Source organism: Bos taurus, chromosome 4, assembly GCF_002263795.3.
Source record: "Bos taurus isolate L1 Dominette 01449 registration number 42190680 breed Hereford chromosome 4, ARS-UCD2.0, whole genome shotgun sequence".
Taxonomy (NCBI): domain Eukaryota; kingdom Metazoa; phylum Chordata; class Mammalia; order Artiodactyla; family Bovidae; genus Bos; species Bos taurus.
In genome coordinates this window covers 46,858,038-46,870,179 of record NC_037331.1, presented here as the reverse complement: position 1 = coordinate 46,870,179, position 12,142 = coordinate 46,858,038, and the positions used below count along the sequence as shown (strand labels likewise).

The following is a 12,142-nucleotide window of genomic DNA, read 5'->3' as shown; positions in this document are numbered from 1 at the left end:
AAGCTTAGAGGGGGTTATCGAGCCAAACAGCAGGGTCAGGACTTGAACACAAGGCTGCCTGACTCCAGAGCCCTGCTCTCAGGCACCACATTTGAGCAGGCTCACCTCTCGTGGTTTTCATTCTCAAGTCTGGGTTCAGATCACCTCCCAGGTCCAGCCTCATACTGTCTCCCTTCCTTCGTTTTGCTTCAGGGTATGACTGGGAGCTGAAGGGGAGCCTGGGGGAGGGGCTGGTCTGGGGGATCCCCCCAGCTCCGGGACCCTGTGCAGTCTGCTGGCCTTGATACCCCATGAGACCGTGTCTGTAAAGGCCCTCCTCCTGCGGAGGGAGGGATGGGCTGTCTTTCATGGCCATGTGGGCTGGCTGGGGTTTGCGGGGTGGGTGGGAGGTGAGAGAAGCAGGAGCAGGGGTGGAGTTTGGGGCTGGGATTGGGAGGGGTCAGTTCAGGCAGCAGACTGGGCAGCTTCTACCTGCTGTGGGGCCCGCTCCTGGCTCAGCCTTGCCAGGATGTGCCTTGTGGCCCAGCCTCAGTGAGAACAGACTGGGGCTTTTGAGTCCTTGGTTTGTAAGAGAAGGCCCTGTGCCTGCCACCTACAGCCACCCTCCTCACCCACCCTGAAAGCTGGCCGGCACTGCGCACTGCTTGCTTTTCTAGTCCTCCTGTTTCAGTTTCCCTTTCCAGATTTCATTGTTTTTGAAGCCTTCAGTCAGGCCATGAGTTTTCAGAAATCTGAAAGATGGAAAGTGAATGCATTTTTTGTTGTTGTTGAATTTTCCTTAAGGGAAGTTCAATACTCTGCTGGGGGAGTGGCAGGTGTCAGGTCAGAGGTCACTGCTTTGAAGGCCCCCAAATTATTTTGTTCTGTGACTTTAAGAAGAGTTTGGAGGGGGACACACAGAATCACGCAGCCATGAGAGCAAAGGAGAAAAGTTCTCCCCGCCTCACACTTTCTATTTGACATAAGTGATTAAAATGCAGCTGAAAAGTCTACTAGCAGAGAGAAAAGACACATTAATAAAAACTGGATAATGAGCATATTAAGATTAATGGGAGAAAGGAAGGCATTTAGGACCAGCTTCTCCCACCATGAAAGGTACTTCTCCTGAGTGGCATCTCTGTCTAAATGTGAATCCACTTGGAGGCAGCCATGTGTGTCCTTGAATCACAGTTGCCGTTCTTCCCGATAATCTCCCCTGTCCTGAGTTTATGTAATTGGAAGCCCACAAATCAAAACCACTGCCAGCCGAGTTCATCTTTTTGGTAGCTTTCCGAGGGAGTCCAGTGGCACTGGCTCTCCAGCCATCATCACACGGTTGTCACATCCAGAGTTCCCATCACAGTCTGTGGATCCATTCCGTTACCCACCACGGGCAGAGGCTCACACTTACCTTCCTGCAAAAGATTCAGTGTGGTGAAATCACATAATCTGTTTTTTCCATTATGTTGTGTTTTTTTAGAGTCAGTTCAAAAGGGAAACTCAATTTTAAAAGTATATGAAACTATTGTTATACTAGAGTCATATGCTACCTTGACATTTTCATGATTTCTATAGCAACCGGGGTGGTTTCAGAACCCTGAAAAAGACTTTGGGGGAACCTGAGGCCATTTTCTGGGGCTTTTTTTCCCCCAAGAAATTAAAATTCAATATTGTCTACTTTGCTGTCTTCCTTTTCCCTACTGTGGGATCTTCTGAGCGAGTGCAGGCATCACTGCTGAAGCTGCCCACCCCCCAGCCCCCGGCCTTCAAAGGCAGTCTGCTTCCAGCTGCTTCTTTGTGCAGCCTTTGCTTAACTTGGCCTTCCCACTTGCAAAAGGAAGGAATCCCTCTTTCTTAAGCGTTTTATCTTTTGAACTCTCACCAGTTGTTGCTTGGTAATACCCAGGTCTTGAGCTTTGGAAGGTTCCAGGGGCAAATTCAAAAGTGCACAGAATCTAGTGTGATCCTGCAGCCACAAAACCAGTTGTCTTCCCATCATAGAAACAAATCCTGTACAAATAGCTAATTGGACATGTCACCCTGCCTTTTCCTTTACTTCAGCCATTTTCACTAAGTGAATATTGGGTATAAAGGAAAATTTATACACAACTTTGCTTGTCTGAAGTGTTCCCTCAGAAGGCCATTTATAAAATGCTGCTCCTCCTCGTCTGCCAATTTCTTTCTTTCTTTTTTTAAATTTATTTGTTTATTTATTTGGCTGTACCAGGTCTTTGTTGCGACATGCAGGATCTTTAGTTGTGGCATGCAAACTCTTAGTGGCTGTGTGTGGGATCTAATTTTCTGACCAGGGATGTAACCTGGGCCTCCTGCATTGGGAGCACGGAGTCTTAGGCACTGGACCACCAGGCAAGTCCTGCCAATTTCTTTTTCAGTATTGACTTAAGAAATGGGTCATTAACTACACCTGGAAATCAGTTACTTTTCTACCTTTGTAGCAACTGTTCTGGTGTCCTAAACTGCGTCTCTTCTTCCTGCCGAGCTGGGCTCTGTCCCTTCCATCCCTCCTCTGCCATCTGGGAGTGGGAGGGGGCAGAAGGTGAGGAGTGGGTGGGTGTTTGGGGGAGGTGAAGCTGTGAGAGCCAGAAAAGACCTGTGGGGAACCTAAGTGCTGTCGGGAGGCAGACCCAGGATGCCAGGAAGTTGGTAACATGAATAAATGAAAGTGAAAGTTGCTCAGTTGTGTCCAACTCTTTGCGACCCCATGGACTAGGGCCTGCCGGGTTCCTCTGTCCATGGAATTCTCCAGGCAAGAATTCTGGAGTGGGTAGCCATTCCCTTCTCCAGGGGATCTTCCTAGCCCAGAGGTCGAACCCAGGTCTCCCACATAGCAGGTGGATTCTTTACCGTCTCAGCCACCAGGGAAGCCACTGAGAATGACCTGTGTGTGATCCATATATAAGTTGCATTAATTTGATAGTCTGAGCCTAATCTGTGAATAAGCTCCAGGAATAACCCTTAAAGAATAAGCATTATATTGTCAGACATTGAAAGGAACTTAATTCTCCACTCCCTCATCACCACTCCCCCATCCCCAGCCCCCTTATCATCACCAGAGCTGAACAAGTTGTAGCCTTTTTGTGCTCATTTGATACAGAAAATGATCAGTATGTTTACCTGTCTCTATTGTGCATATGTTTTGGGGCTAATGATCAATACCATTATCATAAGTTTATATTAACATATTAATTTCCTCTCAAGTTCACAGAAGCCTTTCAGCATCCGATGTGGTAGATAACAAATATAAACTTCTCCATTTTGATAACTAGGGAAATTGATCCAGGAAAGAGTGAAGCCAGAGTAGATGCTGGTCAGTGGTGTGCTGGTGAGTGTTTTCACAGCCAGCTCTCCAAGAGAAGCAGCCCTGGTTTATAATGGATGCTGATTCCCATGGTGTAAATACTCCCACCTTGGCTGATTCAGGCCACAGACATGCCTCACTGAATGCAGACTCGGGAAGAAATACAGTACAGCTCCTGTGAGCTGCAGTGTATAACTGGCACTAATGATTCAGTTCATGGCCTCAGACTCCCAGGTAAGCACTGAGGACCATCTCTGACCTCTGTAAACCCCCAGTTATCTCTCAGGTTCAGCTCAACCCCTAACTCACTGGATTGCCTTGAAGAGTAATTTTCAAACTTTGAGTTGTGACCCATTGAAGGATTATGAAATTAATTTCAAGAGTTCAGCATGTTTTTTTAATGAAATAGAATAGAATAAAATAAAAAGAAATGAGTAGACCAGGACATATGAGAGTGTGATATATGTGTTTGATAGATGATGGATGGATGGATAGATAAAACAGGTATGTATATGTGTATGGGGGGTCTCCCAGGTGGCGCTGGTGGTAAAGAACCCACCTGCCAATGCAGGAGAACTAAGAGTCGCTGGTTCTATCCCTGGGTCAAGAAGATCCCCTGAAGGAGGAAATGTCAACCCACTCCAGTATTCTTGCCTGGAAAGTCCCATGGACAGAGAAGCCTGGCGGGCTACAGTCCATGGGGTTGCAAAGAGTCAGACATGACTAAAGTAACTTAGCACAGCACGTATGTGTATAATGGGTTGGGGTGAAAAACCAAAAAATACTTACCTAGAATCAAGAGTATACCTGTTTCCCCATCTGCAAAATGAAGCTATGGATCTTGCTCTCACCCTGCCAATGATCAGACAGGAGGATAATTAAGATCACTTCTGTGACAGTGCCATGGTGGTGCTATCTAATGTATCTGATCAACAGTTAATTCGTTTGTAGGGACAAAATGGAACAAAACAGACAGGCATGGATTTGTGGTAGGGAAATAATTGAACATGGGGGAATAACTGAACACTGTGATGGGCAAAGTCCCATCATCTTTGTGCATGTTTTCTTGGGGCCTGACCACTGCCTAGAGAGAGCCCTGCCAGTGGCTTGCAACCCTCATCTGTCCACACTTGTGTGTGATGGTGCCGTGCACATAGAGGGAATTCTACAGGTCAGAGGAACCTTGCAGTTTCCCCAGGAGGTCAGCTGTGAATGGTCCTGAAGAAGGGTCAAAGAATGTGCTGCCTGGAGCAAAGATTCTCCCACTGGAGGGAGAAGGAATTAGTTTTGAAAGATAGGGGAGAAGACCTTGAGTAAAGCTTTCTCTACACGCTTTCCTAAATCCCTGGAGGAAGAAAATAAAAGGCCAGGAAAATTTTATAAGCCTTCACAGCAACTCCGTGAGGCAAGAAATGCAAGCCCCATTTTATGGATGAGGAAACAGTTGCTCAGAAAGGTTGGGCACCTTCCCTGAGGTTACACAGCAAAGGGCACTGTGCTCAAAATCCCTCCTTCTGACCCCAGGCCTGTGCAAATGCCAAAGGTTCCTCAGAGCCTTGGTCCTCTATGCAAGGCTTCCATTCATCAAACTGTTTCCTTCATTTTTAAAATGGGATCTTGCTCTTATGAAAGACCTTTGGCTAAGATGGGAGTATGGACTCTAGAGCAGGGGTCTCATCCTGCTTTACAGATCACTCATGGGATCTCTTAGCTTTGTTTCCTTGCCTGGAAAGTGGAATGATGGCAACTTTGTGGGTTAATTATGAGGATTACCTAAGATAATGTTATCAGATAGCAAAGTCTAGAAGGATGTATCTTAACATGCTAACAGTGGTTATCCCGAGGGGGTGTCATTACAGGTGGTTTCACTTTTGCCTTTTTTCCCCCATCTTTGTTCAGTGGTATGCTGGTAAATGTTTAACAATGTGGCTTGCTGAAGAAAAGAAAAAACCTGATCTGTAGTGCCCCTTTCCATGGTGTAAATACTCCATGAGGTCTGATTTCAAGCTACCGCCTTGATCTCACGGAACACGTTGGGAGACTTGCACAGTTGGCTCTCAAAAGCTGGTACAAGCCCACATCAACACACCACCATTTTTAACTGTGTACTAAAAGTTCTGTTTGGGTGGTAAATTGAGAGGGAGAGTTATTAATTAATAGTATATCCAACATGATGCCAGGCGTAGTGATTTCCAGTGCTCCCTGGCCTTCCTCCCTCATCCCCAAGCAGACGATACACTGATCAAAATGGCCTGGCCTCTGGAAGTGGTGGTCTTCTGAGAAGCTCCCATCTGGCAGACTCTCAGAACCCAGGAAGCCTGTTGAGATTCTGAGGTCCGATCACTAAGGAATATACAAACAGGCCAGCAGGTCCTCTCAGTTTCCACGGGAGACATACTCTAAGCAGACACAATTGAAACTGCCCTGCAGGGAACCAAGAACAGCCCCAGTGACGCGAAGGGCCCAGAGTAGGACACCCTCAGCGTGGCCAGGCTTTGCCCAGCCTGACATTTACCTTCAACTCTCAACCCACAGGTGTGGGAGAGTGGCAGGGGAGCGGGGGCTCCACAGCTTCCTGAAGGAATGCTGAAGCGGGACAGCAGCCAGAGGCCTGACGGACCTTGGACAGGTCATCGGGGCCCATGACAAAGGTCAAGAGCCATGTTCCCCACCCCCTACCTCTCAGCCTCCCTTACTGCACTCAGTTTCTGGCACAGAGTAGGTGCTCAGGCAAGTGTGCGAATGCTTTTTTTGTTTTTTAAATTAATGCATTTCTTTCATTCCCTTATAGCCTGATCTATTGCAGAAAGACTGTAAGGCAGCCCAGGAAATGCTGTTGAATAAATAAATGTTTTAGCCCTTGCCAGCTCCTGGTTTCACATGTTCCTGGATAGAAAATGTGACTAAATCTAAATGAGATGCAAAGTGTTAATAAAGGCTGCCAGTGGTTTTTTTTTTAATTTCTTCTGGCTTTTCTGTATTTTTCAAATGTATCTTCAAAACACACGTATCACTTTTGTTATTTTTTAAAAAAGAATATATAATATAAAAATATTCTGTAAGTTGAAAGTAAAGCAAGAGTGGTGTCAGCAGTGTGGGACTGGGAGTGTCCTCCATGTGCTGGGAGGCTCTGAAGCTAGGGTACCGGATGCTGTGTGGGCCCCGCCTGGGCCTCTGTCACAGCTGGGTTCTCTCTCAGCCTCCCTTGTCACAGGCCCCTGCCTACCAGGCACTGACTAATAACGCTTCCCTCCGGTAACGTCTTAGTCAGAGTGGAAACAGAGGTGAGTCCTAGAGGGGAAATGACCAGCCGCGCCTGGAGCCACAAATGCTGCAGAGATTCAGTGCGCCTGTGCCCCAGCCTGGCCTGCATCCCGCCACGGGAGCATGGGGTCCTCGCCCCAGTGAGGGCCCATCTCACCTTTCCCATCCAGCCTCCCCTGGAGCAGGGGCCTTGGCTCTTGGCCATGTGACCAATGTGTCAATTCCATTTCCTTCCAAGTATCCGGGCTGCACTGGAAGCATGTGTTGGGTTATAAATGAGCCGTCCTGACATCAGGAGGAACTCAGCTTCTCTGTGGCCTCCCCCTGCAGCTAGTAGAACCATGGTATGTCTGATGGTTTTCGATAAAAACACAGGTTGCGTCTAGAAAATGAGGGCGTGGGGGGTGGGGGGAGAGGAAACCTAGATGTGTGAGGCAAAGCACTTTCATGAAGGTTGTGTCTTTTATTTCCACCTGTCCACCCTGCTCTCAGTGGTCCTGGAGCCGGTCAGGTAAGGAGAGGCAGGCAGAGTGCCCTTCAGGGCTCTATCTCCACCCAGCGGCCCACGAGGAGGCTCTGACCGCTGGTTTCCTCAAAACTGATCTCCCTACCTCCCACCCCATCTTTACTGAGATGTGCTTCATGTATCATACAATTTAGCCATTTAAAGCATATAATTCAGTGGTTTGTAATATATTCACAGCTTTGTGCAACCATCACCACTGTCAATCTGGCAATGTTTGTATCATCTGCAAAAGAAACCTGTAAACCTTTAGCAGTTCTCCAGTTCCCTCCAGGACTCCCAGGCCAAGGCAAGCACTAATCTCCTCTCTCTGTCTGTGGCCTTGCCTCTTTGGGACGGTTCATATAAAGAGGATCATATAATATGTGGCCTTTTGTGACTGGCTCCTTTCACTTAGCATATGTTTTTAAGGTTCATCCATATTTGTAGTGGGGTTTCCCAGGTGGTTCAGTGGGTAAAGAATCAGCCTGCCAATGCAAAAGACACAGGAGATGTGAATTTGATCTCTGGTTGGGAAGATCCCCTTGAGGAGGGCATGGCAACCCACTCCAGTATTCTTGCCTGGAGAATCCCGTGGACAGAGCAGCCTGGCAGGCTCAGTCCAGAGTCGCAGAGAGTGGGACAGGACTGATGTAATTGAATATGAAGAAGGCAATGGCACCCCACTCCAGTACTCCTGCCTGGAAAATCCCATGGATGGAGGAGCCTGGAGGGCTGCAGTCCATGGGGTTGCTGAGGGTCAGACATGACTGAGTGACTTCCCTTTCACTTTTCACTTTCATGCATTGGAGAAGGAAATGGCAACCCACTCCAGTGTTCTTGCCTGGAGAATCCCAGGGATGGGGGAGCCTGGTGGACTGCTGTCTAGGGGGTCACACAGAGTTGGACACGACTGAAGTGACTTAGCAGCAGCAGCAGCAACATGCATATTATAGCAGGCATTAGCACTCATGTCTTTTTATGGCCAAATAATATCCCATTGTATGAATATATCACATTTCCTCTATGCATTCAACAGTTGATGGGTATCAGGGTTGCTTTGACATTTTAGGAATCAGCAAACTAAAATGGACAGGAATGAGTGAATTTGACTCAGATGACCGTTATATCTCCTACTGTGGGCAAGAATCCCTTAGGAGAAATGGAGTAGCCATCATAGTCAACAAAAGAGTCCAAAATGCAGTACTTGGATGCAATCTCAAAAATGACAGAATGGTCTCTGTTCGTTTCCAAGGCAAACCATTCAATATCACAGTAATCCAAGTCTATGTTCCGACCAGTAATGCTGAAGAAGCTCAACGGTTCTATGAAGACCTGCAAGACCTTTTACAACTATCACCCAAAAAAGCTGTCGTTTTCATTATAGGGGACCGGAATGCAACAGTAGGAAGTCAAGAAATACCTGCAGTAACAGGCAAATTTGGCCCTGGAGTACAGAAGGAAGCAGGGCAAAGGCTAATAGAGTTTTGCCAAGAGAATGCACTGGTCATAGCAAACACCCTCTTCCAACAACACAAGAGTAGATTCTACACGTGGACATCACCAGGTAGTCAATACTGAAATCAGATTCACTGTATTCTTTGCAGCCAAAGATAGAGTAGCTCTATACAGTCAACAAAAAACAAGACTGGGAGCTGACTATGGCTGTGATCATGAACCCCTTATTGCCAAATTCAAACTTAAATTGAAGAAAGTAGGGAAAGCCACTAGACCATTCAGGTATGACCTAAATCAAATCCCTTACAATGATACAGTGGAAGTGAGAAATAGATTCAAGGGACTAGATCTGATAGAATGCCTGATGAACTATGGACAGAGGTTCATGACCTTGTACAGGAGACAGGGATCAAGACCATCCCCAAGAAAAAGAAATGCAAAAAGGCAAAATGGCTGTCTGAGGAGGCCTTACAAATACCTATGAAAAGACGAGAAGTGAAAAGCAAAGGAGAAAAGGAAAGATATACCCATTTGAATGCAGAGTTCCAAAGAATAGCAAGGAGAGATAAGAAAACCTTCCTCAGTGATCAGTGTAAAGAAATAGAGGAAAACAATAGAATGGGAAAGACTAGAGATCTCTTCAAGAAAATTAGAGATACCAAGGAAATATTTCATGCAAAGATGGGCTCGATAAAGGACAGAAATTGTATGCACCTAACAGAAGCAGAAGATATTAAGAAGAGGCGGCAAGAATACACAGAAGAACTGTACAAAAAAGATCTTTATGACCCAGATGATCACGATGGTGTGATCACTCACCTAGAGCCAGACATCCTGGAGCATGAAGTCAGGTGGGCCTTAGGAAGCATCACTATGAACAAAGCTAGTGGAGGTGATAGAATTCCAGTTGAGCTATTTCAAATCCTGAAAGATGATGCTGTGAAAGTGCTGCACGCAATATGCCAGCAAATTTGGAAAACTCAGCAGCAGCCACAGGACTGGAAAAGATCAGTTTTTATTCCAATCCCAAAGAAAGGCAATGCCAAAGAATGCTCAAACTACCTCACAATTGCACTCTTCTCACACGCTAGTAAAGTAATGCTCAAAATTCTCCAAGCCAGGCTTCAGCAATACGTGAACCGTGAACTTCCAGATGTTCAAGCTGTTTTTAGAAAAGGCAGAGGAACCAGAGATCAAATTGCCAACATCTGCTGGATCATTGATAAAGCAAGAGAGTTCCAGAAAAACATCTATTTCTGCTTCATTGACTATGCCAAAGCCTTTGACTGTGTGGATCACAACAAACTGTGGAAAATTCTGAAAGAGATGGGAATACCAGACCGCCTGACCTGCCTTTTGAGAAATCTGTATGCAGATCAGGAAGCAACAGTTAGAACTGGACATGGAACAACAGACTGGTTCCAAATAGGAAAAGGAGTATGTTAAGGCTGTATTGTCACTCTGCTTATTTAACTTATATGCAGAGTACATCGTGAGAAACTCTGGGCTGGATGAAGCACAATCTCAAATCAAGATTGCCAGGAGAAATATCAATATCCTCAGATATGCAGATGATGTCACCCTATGGCAGAAAATGAAGAGGAACTAAAGAGCCTCTTGATGAAAGTGAAAGAGGAGAGTGAAAAATTTGGCTTAAAACTCAACATTCAGAAAACTAAGATCATGGCATCTGGTCCCATCACTTCATGGCAAATAGATGGGAAACAGTGTCAGACTTTATTTTTGGGGGCTCCAAAATCACTGCAGATGGTGACTGCAGCCATGAAATTAAAAGACGCTTACTCCTTGGAAAGAAAGTTATGACCAACCTAGGCAGCATATTAAGAAGCAGAGACATTACTTTACCAACAAAGGTCCGTCTAGTCAAGGCTATGGCTTTTCCATTAGTCATGTATGGATGTGAGAGTTGGACTATAAAGAAAGCTGAGCCCCGAAGAATTGACGCTTTTGACCTGTGGTGTTGGAGAAGACTCTTGAGAGTCCCATGGACTGCAAAGAGATCCAACCAGTCCATCCTAAAGGAGATCAGTCCTCAGTGTCATCGGAAGGACTGATGTTGAAGCCAAAACTCCAATACTTTGGCCACCTCATGCGAAGAGCTGACTCATTTGAAAAGACCCTGATGCTGGGAAAGATTGAAGGCAGGAGGAGAAGGAGATGACAGAGATGAGATGAGATGAGATGGGATGAGATGAGATGGTTGGATGGCATCACCAACTCAATGGAGATGAGTTTGAGTAGACTCCAGGAGTTGGTGATGGACAGGGAGGCCTGGCGTGCTGTGGTCCGTGGGATCGCGAAGAGTTGGACACGACTGAGTGACTGAACTGGGTTGCTTCCACCCTTAGCTTTTATGAGTAATGCTACAGTGACCATGCATGAACAGGTTTTTGTGTGGACGTATGTATGCTGTTGTGTCTCATAGGCCACCTAACTGATCTTCCAACAGTATGTCTTTGATTCTGTCACCACTTTGCTTAAAAACCTTCAGTAGTTTCCCATTGTTCCTAAAGTCAGGTTCCAAATCTATGTGCGTGTGTGTGTGTGTTAGTCGCTCAGTCATATGTGACTCTTTGCAATCCTATGGACTGTAGTCCGCCAGGCTCCTCTGTCCATGGGTATTCTCCATGTTGATCCACAAAGCTTACACCTTCCGGGCTCCCCTCTTGTTCTTCTGTTTCAGCCAAGAGCTTCCTCCTACACACACAATCTCCTTCCATGGTGGACCTGAAAGTTCCCCCTCTCTCCCCTGACCTTTTCTTTGTCTAATCCCTCCTCGGGAAAGCCTGTCCAATGCTTTAGTCAAGGTTAGGTCAGCCTGCCACATGCTTTCATGGGACCCTGTTCCTCCCCTCCTCAGTGGGTACCACAGTTACACCCACATGATGACCTGTGTGAATCTGGTCAATGCTTCTCTTTTCTGCTCCAGCAGAGTAGGGCCCTTGTTCTTGTTCACCAGTCAGCCCTGGCACCCAGCACGGTTGGTGCCCAGCACACTTAGGCACTCGATAAATATTTGCTGGAGAAGGCAATGGCAACCCACTCCAGTACTCTTGCCTGGAAAATCTCATGGGCAGAGGAGCCTGGTAGGCTGCAGTCCCTGGGGTCTCAAAGAGTCGGACACGACTGAGCGACTTCACTTTCACTTTTCACTTCCATACATTGGAGAAGGAAATGGCAACCCACTCCAGTGTTCTTGCCTGGAGAATCCCTGGTGGGCTGCCGTCTATGGGGTCGCACAGAGTCGGACACGACTGAAGCGACTTAGCAGCAGCAGCAAATATTTGCCAAGTAAAGAATGGGTAATGATGGCAGCCAGCAAGCCACTTGTCTGGACGCTTCCTTTTACCCTGGCGTCTTCTGCAGGTGATGGGGGGACCCAGGCAGCTGCCGAAACCAGGATGACTCCTTTTTCTCTGTCCAGCCCTTCTCACCCTGCCATCACCAGAGAGGCCTCTGCTTATGCTGAAATGGGTTTGGGTGAACTTCCCCTCATCCTAAAATAACTGGAGCCTCACTGGGTCCCAGTGAACCCTGGGGCCCTCTTTCAGGACAGAGTGACTCCCTGTGGCATGAGATTCTGGGTAGCCCAAATGCCG

At 46.8% G+C, this 12,142-nt stretch overlaps 1 protein-coding gene across 15 annotated transcripts in view; it reads left to right on the top strand.

The window, feature by feature from the left end:
* ATXN7L1 (ataxin 7 like 1) overlaps nt 1-12,142 on the top strand; it is a 264,853-nt gene that overhangs the window by 84,996 nt on the left and 167,715 nt on the right.